Below are 9036 nucleotides of genomic sequence, written 5' to 3'. Positions count from 1 at the left end.
AGTGAGATCAGACACTGTGTAACCCGGGGAGGATGGAGTCAGTGAGATCAGACAGTGTGTAACCCGGGGAGGATGGAGTCAGTGAGATCAGACAGTGTGTAGCCCGGGGAGGATGGAGTCAGTGAGATCAGACAGTGTGTAACCCGGGGAGGATGGAGTCAGTGAGATCAGACAGTGTGTAACCCGGGGAGGATGGAGTCTATGAGATCAGATAGTTTGTGAACTTGGTTAATATGTCGAATGGTAATACTGTAATTGAAACATTTCCAACACTCCTGCTTCCCCTTCAGCATCTTTTGATGTCGGGTATGTGGCTAAATTGTCATTTTGATTCACACTGGCTCTATTTGACTCTCTTTCTCTTTTGGCATAATCAGATCTCCGGGGGAGCGCTGGATTAATTGTGAAAATCCACAGTTGCAATTCAGCAGGGGTTGTGACCTGAAGAACTATAAGAGGTGAACCAGCACAGTATTGTGAGAGCGCCAGCCAGAGAGAACCCTTCACATTCAAACAGCTTCCATATATTTTCTGGAGAGGAAGGTAAGAGGAAGTTCCATTTACTCTGGTCCTGTTGCAAGTACAAAAAGATGTTAAGGTGAGGTTGGAAATGCTGAGTGAGATATGGAGTGTGTGAGCACCAAGCACAATTATCCAGTGTAAGGCTGTGTGATGTACCATGAAGTTGGAGCAGTTTGTGTCTCGTGAAACACCGTGCCTGAATTTCACAAGCCCCGACAGTGTCACGTTTTGGTCCGTAAAACACGCAATATTGGAATTGCAGTTTCATTGTTAAACAGAACTGGTTGACTGTTCTGGGTTAATCTTCCTCTGAACTGAACTGAGGGTGTGTTGTGGGAAATACAGCACTTCGGAGTCAGACTTGGACGTTCAACAAACAGTTTTATTCAGACAAAGCTTTGGGAGAAGCGCTGGCACTCCGCAGTACAGGCACTCACCTTCTCAACTACACAATGGTAGTTGAGCATCTTTTATACATTGTTCGATAATAGACAGTGTGGACATTAGCCGTTAGCACATCGTTACAAGTTGAGTAGACAGGTACGGACATCGACAGTTAACACATGGTTATACATAGAGTAGATACATATATGCAGTTATGTCTTCCATCAATGGCTGATCTTGTTATATACACTTATGCATTTATGTCCCTCATCAGTGGCTGATCTCGTCATCAAACTCATTGTTCTGGGTCTGCTTTTATCTCAAGTTTAAGGTGCCTCAAGGTCTGACCTGTTTCCTGCAGTAATTTAAACACTAAAGGTTTTAACTCTTTATGTAATGTCTGTGCCCAAAGTCAGTGCCTCTGAATGTCTTTTTCCAGAGTCCATTTTGTGTGCCGGGTAACCATTTTGTCTCCTTTACTTTGATTTCTCTCCAACAGGGTGTGTGATGGTGGTTTTGTTATTTCCGTTTTCAGTTATTTTTGCTGAGCGATTTCCTGTGTTGCCAGGGTAACGATCTGACTGATCTCAGTACCAGAGACAGAGGTGTGGACACCAACTGGTGGAGAGAAAGCAGCTGGGTGGGGGGCCAGGCGAGGGGATCAGTCCGTGTGAGGCAGATTCTGGAGATAGACAGAGGCGATGAGATATGTTAATCAGAAAGGAGAGAAAGTCCAGGGCGAACCGACACTGAGACAGACGGGGGTCAGGGAGAAGAGGAAAAACAGTGAGCTGGAGAGAGAGACACTGATACAGACACAGGGAAGATAGAAATTGAGATGGGAAGTGAGGAAGCAGCAACGATAAAAAACAGGGAGCCAGTGGTGGGGCAATTTGTGTATATCAGAGAGGGCATTAGTAGTGTCGTGAGAGATGACCCTTAGTTCTTGAAGATCAAAGTGTAAAATCAGTTGGGTGGCCCTGAGTAACAGCCAGGGACAGAAACCATTGGTGTGAATTGTTTGTGCTCCCAATTTCCTTCCAACAAGCGCACAGGTGAACTCATCCTATTGGCAAACCAAATAAATCAGATAAACTGAGGGACAAAATTAAAGCAGTGGCCCCTTAAGTCAGGAACTGCCCTCTGCAAAATAAAGCAAAGTGTAAAGGAAACTTAAAATATCAGATCAGCACGTGATTAAAGGGATCGATAATGGACGCCAGCCCCCGCCGGGCCTCAATGGTGCTTGTGGACTAAGCATGCTCCCTCTCCAGGGACACCCTGCCACGTATGTAGCTCCAGTCGAGGGGAAGACAGTCGTGTGGGACGATCATTTTGGTTGCCGTCTGCCTGGGCCTAATTATGGCCAATCTAGCCAGGCCCAGGAGCAGGTTCACAGGGAGGTCCTCTGCCTTCCTCACCCCTCCCCCTCCGTACCAGGTGCCCGTAGATCAGGAGCGTGGGACTGAAGTGCAAACAGAACATCAATGAAAGTTATTTGGGGGAACCAAAAGGGAGTGCAGCCGAAGACATTGAATGTCGACATGGCCCACGGACTCCACAAGATCCCAAGAAGGGCAGGTTTCTTGTGAGCCAGTGAATCAGTACAATTTACGGTTGCGTGGTATCGCTGCGTGCACCAGCTTCCACCCCAGGTCCCCAATGTATTGGAAGAGGATCCCTTCAGAGGGGGACCTCCAGTGGGAACCTCCGCCGCCAGACAGCAGCAAGGCGAACCAAGGCGTGTGCGGGTGATGGGTGAGGATACAGTAGTGGAAGGTGTGCAGCAGCAGCCCAGACAGGAAACCCTTTGTGCTGAGGCAAAAGGCATGGAGGGCATTTCTGCAAGGCAGCTCAAACTATGGGGTGCAGATCCAGGAAGTGAGGTCTGGGTTTCGGGTCAATGTGAAGTTCCGCCCGAGCAGGTACATTTAGACGGGATCCCATCACGCAGTTGTGCCTCCTCGAGACCACATGTGACGTCTTGTCCGAGCATGACCGTTCTCAGGTCATAGATTCCATTGGCCATGAGCTGAAAGTCCTCCACCACATACTCAGCAAGCTCGTGGGGTGTCATCCAGTCCACTCCACCACCAGCACGTCCTTTACCCTGTCACACAGCAGTCAGTCTTCCTCTCTGCCAGCCAACTGAAATGGTATTGGTGGAGGAGCAGATTCCACAGCAGCGGCTTCCGAACGACAGCTGCTACTCCAGACAGGGGAGAGATGTACCTCGAGGTGACCATGACCCAGACTTTCAGAAGGAGGGAGAGTAATTTCACACCTGGCGGAAGAAGTACATCGCCAGGGCACACCATTGAGGAGGGGATTCAACGAGGAGGTATCCCTGCAGGGTCTGAAGGTGGAAGGTCACCAGTGCCTGATCACCCTCCCTCAGCAGGAGACTCCGAACCACAGCAGTGACCCAGTGCGGTCTTTTCTCCCAGAAGAACTCTACGAGTGTTCTCTGGATGTTTATGACAAAGGTGGGGAGGGGTCGAAGTGACCAGCCGGTACCACAGCATGGAGGCAATCAGCTGGTTTATGACGAGAACCCGCGCCCTGTAAGATAGCACTCAGAGCAGTCCTGTCCAGCTATTCAGACGAGCGGAGACCTTGGCCTCCAGCTCTTGACAATTCGCCAAAATGTTATTCAAATATGTGAAGCCGTGTTCCATCTTTGGACGTGACTTATCAGGTGTTAATATCAAGTGGGATCGTAATGCTGTGATCATGTTGAATTCCAGAACACTTCTGAATGGCCCACTTCTGTTTAAAGTTGATTTATTAGTGTCACGAGTAGGCTTACATTAACACTGCAATGAAGTTACTGTGAAAATCCCTGAGTTGCCACGCTCCAGTGCCTGTGCGGCTACACTGAGGGAGAATTTAGCATGGCCAATGCACTGGACCATCATGTCTTTCGGACCAGGGTAGGAAACTGGAGCATCCCGAGTAAACCCACACAGACATGGGAGAAAGTGTGGACCCCTCACGGACAGTCACCCAAGCCAGGAATCGAACCCGAGTCCCTGGCGCAGTGAGGCAGTCGTGCTAACCACTGTGCCACCCGATTTGCCCCCTCTCCTCCCTCCCTGAGCCATTTGATTGATTATTGTCACATGTATTAGTATACAGTGAGAAGTATTATTTCTTGCGTGCTATACTGACAAAGCATACCATACACACAGAAGGAAAGTAGAGAGTTGGGTGTTATAGTCATTGTTAGGGTGCAGAGAAAAATCAACTCGATACAATGTAGGTTCATTCAAAAGTCTGGAGAGTTTAAAAGAGTTCGAATAGAGTTTTAGAACCATAGAGTGAGAGGTAGAGTTAGAGTGCAGGCTGCGCACAGCTCGCAAGGAGTCTGTCGCACCATCTTGGATGAATGTTCATTTGCTCTTTCTCCTCCCGACCTGAAGCATTTGCTCTCTCTCTCTCTCTCTCTCTCTCTCACTCCTCCCTCCCTGAACCATTTTGTTCTCCCTCACCTCCCTGAACCAGTTGCTCTCTGTTGTTGAACCATTTGCGCTCTCTCTCTCTGTCTGTCCCTCTACTATTCCATCTCCTCTCCTTTCTCTAAAATAGCTATCACTGTCACATGACATTCTGAACTCTCTCGTTTCCTTCTCTATGAATGGTATGCTTTGTCTGTACCTTGTGCAAGAAACAATACTTTTCACTGTGTGCTCATACATGCGACAGTAATACATCAAACTTACTGGGTTTCTTTCTATCAATCAGTGACCATAATGAGGTTGAGCTCTCTATTGGCGAGGGACAGCTGATTGACATCTGGCTCCATGGATACGAGGAGGGGGGCAGCGTAATTCCTCCCTTGGGCTTCTCGCCTGCGCAGGGACAGTCATGACCAGCAATGGGCCTGTGCAGAATCAAACTGGAAACAGGGCACGGGACCACTCAACACGCATGCATCAGCATGCCGTCTGAGCATGCGCGAGAGGAAATGGTGACCGAATAACGGTGAGAAAGTGTTTGAAAAGAAACAGCCTCAGCACTGAGAAAATCTGGGTGATTCCAGTATATACTCAGTATTGATGGTCTGAATACAGACTATCAATACTGAGAATATCTGGGAGATTCTAGTCTGAATACAGACTATCAATACTGAGTATATCTGGGAGATTCTAGTCTGAATAAACAGCATTATAACACTGAGAATATCTGGGAGATTCTAGTCTGAATAAACAGCATTATAACACTGAGAATATCTGGGAGATTCTAGTCTGAAAACAGATCATCAATCATAGAAACCCGACAGTGCAGAAACAGGCCATTCGGCCCATCAAGTCTGCACCGACCACAATCCCACCCAGGCCTTACTCCTACCCAGGCCTTACTCCCATATCCCTACACATTTACCCACTAATCCCTCTAACCTACGCATCTCAGGACACTAAGGGTCAATTTTAGCACGGCCAATCAACCTAACCCGCACATCTTTGGACTGTTGGAGGAAACCGGAGCACCCGGAGGAATCCCACACAGACATGAGGAGAATGTGCAAACTCCACACAGACAGTGACCCAAGCCGGGAATCGAACCCAGGTCCCTGGAGCTGTGAAGCAGCAGTGCTAACCACTGTGCTACCGTGCCGCCCCATCCTGAGTATATGTCTCTCCACTTCCCTGAATTCTCATTCTATCTCTTCCTCTCTCTCCCTCTATATCTCCCTCCTCCTTCCCTGAACCAGCTGCGCTCTCCCTCTCTCTTTCTCTTCCTCTCCCTCCTCCTTGAACCACTTGCTTGCTCTCTCTCTCTCTCTCTCTCCTCCTTCCCTGAACAATTTGCTCACTCTGTTTGCTCCCTCCCTGAGCAATTTGCTCTCCCGCCTCCTCTCGATTTGATGTGTCCCTTGTCAATTATGAGGGCTCGGGTCAATTATGAGGTCTCCGTATCTCGATTTGCAGGTGTACTTTGATAATATATTTCAGACAAGTAGATAAAGTTCCGCTAACCAGGTGCAGAAAGTCACCCGGAATGATCCGGTTATGAGGCAGGGAGTGGAACTTGTCCAGAGAGGGAGGATGAGTAGAAAGCACCCGGAGTTACGGTGATAAGTGTGCGGAAGCTGGGAGTTGTCGGTGTTGCTGGATGTTTATTCTGGGCTATGAGAGCCTCATTCCCCCATCATTAAGAGGAAAGGTGCTGGAACGGGAGCACCAAGAGCACCCGGGGGTGCTGCCAATGGAAGAAACAACAAGAAGCTGTTTGTGGTGCTGCCCAAATGGAAGAGAAAGTGGGATGGTGCGAATGCTGCGCTTGGGGACGGAAGGTGCCGCCCTTGCTGCCTCTTGCTGGCTGGGATTGTCCCCAATGGCAGCGAATCCACAGCGAGTCGCTGCTTCATCACAATCTGCCCGACTCCACCCACACTGGCTGTCAATCATTCTGCTGGAGCGGCTTCCTATTGGCTGTGTTCAGCTGATGGACAGCAGAATGCACCAATGGAGAATGAGGGTGCAGTGATGGATTGTGCAATGAATCAATGAGGCTTTTGACAAGGTACCACATGGCAGGTTGTTGCACAACCTCCATCATGGGACCCAGGGTGAGGTAGTTAAATGGATACAAAATTGGCTTGATGACAGAAGCCAGTGGATGGTTGTCCAGGGTTGTTTTTCAAACTGGAGGCCTGTGACCAGCGGTGTCCTCTGGGATCAGTGCTGGGTCCACTGTTATTTGTCATTTATATTAATGATTTGGATGAGAATATAGGAGGCATGGTTGGTAAGTTTGCAGATGACACTAAGATTGGTGGCATAGTGGACAGTGAAGAAGGTTATCTCGGGTTGCAACGGGATCTTGATCAATTGGGCCAGTGGGCTGACGAATGGCAGATGGAGTTTAATTTGGACAAATGCGAGGTGATGCATTTTGGTAGATTGATCCAGGGCAGGACTTACTCAGTTAATGGTAGGGTGTTGGGGAGAGTTACAGAACAAAGAGAGCTCGGGTACGGGTTCATGGCTCCTTGAAAGTGCAGTCACAGGTGGACAGAGTGAAGAATGCATTCCCCATGCCTGGTTTCATCGGTCAGAACATTGAATACAGGAGTTGGGACGTCTTGTTGAAGTTGTACAAGACATTGGTAAGGCCACACTTGGAATACTGTGTACAGTTCCGGTCACCCTATTATAGAAAGGATATTATTAAACTAGAAAGGTACAGAAAAGATTTACTGGGATGCTACCGGGACTTGATGGATTGAGTTCGAAGGAGGAGTTGGATAGACTGGGACTTGTTTCCTTTGGACCGTAGGAGGCTGAGGGGTGATCTTATCGAGGTCTATAAAATAATGAGTGCACAGATCAGCTGGATAGTTCATGTCTTTTCCCCAAGGTCGGGGAGTCTAAACCTTAGAGGGCAGAGGTTGAAGGTGAGAGGGGCAATTATTTCACACAGAGGGTGGTGAGTGTCTGGAACGAGCTGCCAGAGGGAGTAGTAGAGGTGGGGACAATGTTGTCTTTTAAAAAGCATTTAGTTAGATGGGTCTAGAGGGATATGGGCCAAATGTGGGCAATTGGGACGAGTTTAGGGGTTTAAAAACAGGGGCAGCCTGGACAAGTTGGGCTGAAGGGCCTGTTTCCATGCTGTATGTAAATCTGAATGATGACGCAATGAGGTGCCGCCCACTCAGTGACGTGGCTGGAAGCGGCCGTTAAACGGTTTCCGCGCGCGGCTGGAGGGGGCCTTCTGACGTCACTGCCAACGCACAGCACGTGACCTGGATCTGGCCAATCGGCGAGCGGGACAATCAGCCGCCCGCCGCCGTCTCGAGTGCGGAGTTCAGGCGCCGCGCCGTTTCTCACTGCGTGTGCGGGGCTTTCCCAGCGGCTTCACACCGAATCTTTGAGTCACGGTAAGGAATTAAATAAGAGAAAAAGTCTCCGCTTCAGCGGCGCCGACTCTCGCTGACTGGGATTGTCCCCAGTGGCAGCGAGTTGCTGCTTCATCACAAGCTGCCAATCATTCTGCTGGAGCGGCTTCCTATTGGCTGTGTTCATTTGACGGACAGCAGAACGCACCAATGGGGAATGAGGGTGCGGTGAGGTCCCGCCCACTCAGCGAGAGCGGCTCGCGGTCACGTGGCTCGGCCGTTAACGGTTTCTGCGCGCGGCTGGAGAGGGGGGGTCTGAAGTCACTGCCCGCTCACAGCACGTGACCGGGAGCTGACCAATCGCCGGAAACCAGCCCTCGACGCCCCGAGTGCGCCTGCGCCAACTTCACTCCGGGAGGGTGCGGCCCGCTTCCTATTGCGCGCAGGCGCACTGCGGTTTGTCGCTGCGTATCCGGGTATTTCCGGGTTTGTGAATCACGGGGAGGAATTAACGGCCCAGAAAAAGTTTCAACTCCAACAACATTCAGCTTGAGGATTAAAATGGCGGTTTCCTGTGTAAATACAGCCTGTCTTTGTATCATATTAACAGAGCGGGGACGGTCAGTTACATTGTGGGCGGCGCGGTGGCTCAGTGGTTGGTGCTGCGGTCTCACAGCGCCAGGGAGCCGGCTTCAATTCCCGGCCTTGGCTCACTGTCTGTGTGGAGTCTGCACATTCTCCCCGTGTCTGCGGCCCTTTCCTCACACTCTCCAAACATCAGCAGCACAGGGGCACTGGCCAGGCTCAGTTGCTGCTCAGTGTCAGGGGGATTAGCAGGGTCAACACGGGGATAGGGTCTGGGTGGGATTGTGGGCGGTACAGACTGGATGGACCAAATGGCCTCCTCCTGCACTGCAGCAATTGGATGATTCAATGTTTCACAGAAAGATCTGTTATTACAATCCAGGCCGTGTCTGTGTAAACACTGTGCTGCAGCATCTAAATTACTGCAATCAGGCGCTTGTCTGAGCAAACACAGCACCAGATCTCTCTTCATTATGGGCCCTGTATGAGCATCTGACAAGGTGATGCATAACAGGATGGCGCATCACAGTAAAGCCCATGGAATTGGAGGAAGTGCGTTAGCGTGGATTGAAAACTGTCAGGCAGAAAACTGAGTTGGAATAAATGGCTCCTTTTCAGACTGGAAAGGTATAACTAGTGCAGCACCGAAGGCATCAATTCTTGGCTGACAATTGTTTTGTGACCTGGCAGAAGGAGGAGAATGT

The 9036-nt window shown here is 49.8% G+C and overlaps 1 protein-coding gene across 1 annotated transcript in view; it reads left to right on the top strand.

Annotated features, from left to right (window-relative positions):
• Nucleotides 1–7683: 7683 nt before the first annotated feature.
• The window catches only part of LOC144483452 (NACHT, LRR and PYD domains-containing protein 3-like), a 70547-nt gene continuing 69194 nt past the window's right edge, over nucleotides 7684–9036 (top strand). Inside the window, exon 1 of the mRNA XM_078202142.1 lies at nucleotides 7684–7789. The gene's annotated coding sequence lies outside the window, so the exon portion shown is untranslated. The remainder of the gene's footprint in view (nucleotides 7790–9036) is intronic.

The sequence above is a fragment of the Mustelus asterias genome, unplaced genomic scaffold, assembly GCF_964213995.1.
Source record: "Mustelus asterias unplaced genomic scaffold, sMusAst1.hap1.1 HAP1_SCAFFOLD_69, whole genome shotgun sequence".
Taxonomy (NCBI): domain Eukaryota; kingdom Metazoa; phylum Chordata; class Chondrichthyes; order Carcharhiniformes; family Triakidae; genus Mustelus; species Mustelus asterias.
This window is presented reverse-complemented; position numbering and strand designations above follow the sequence as displayed.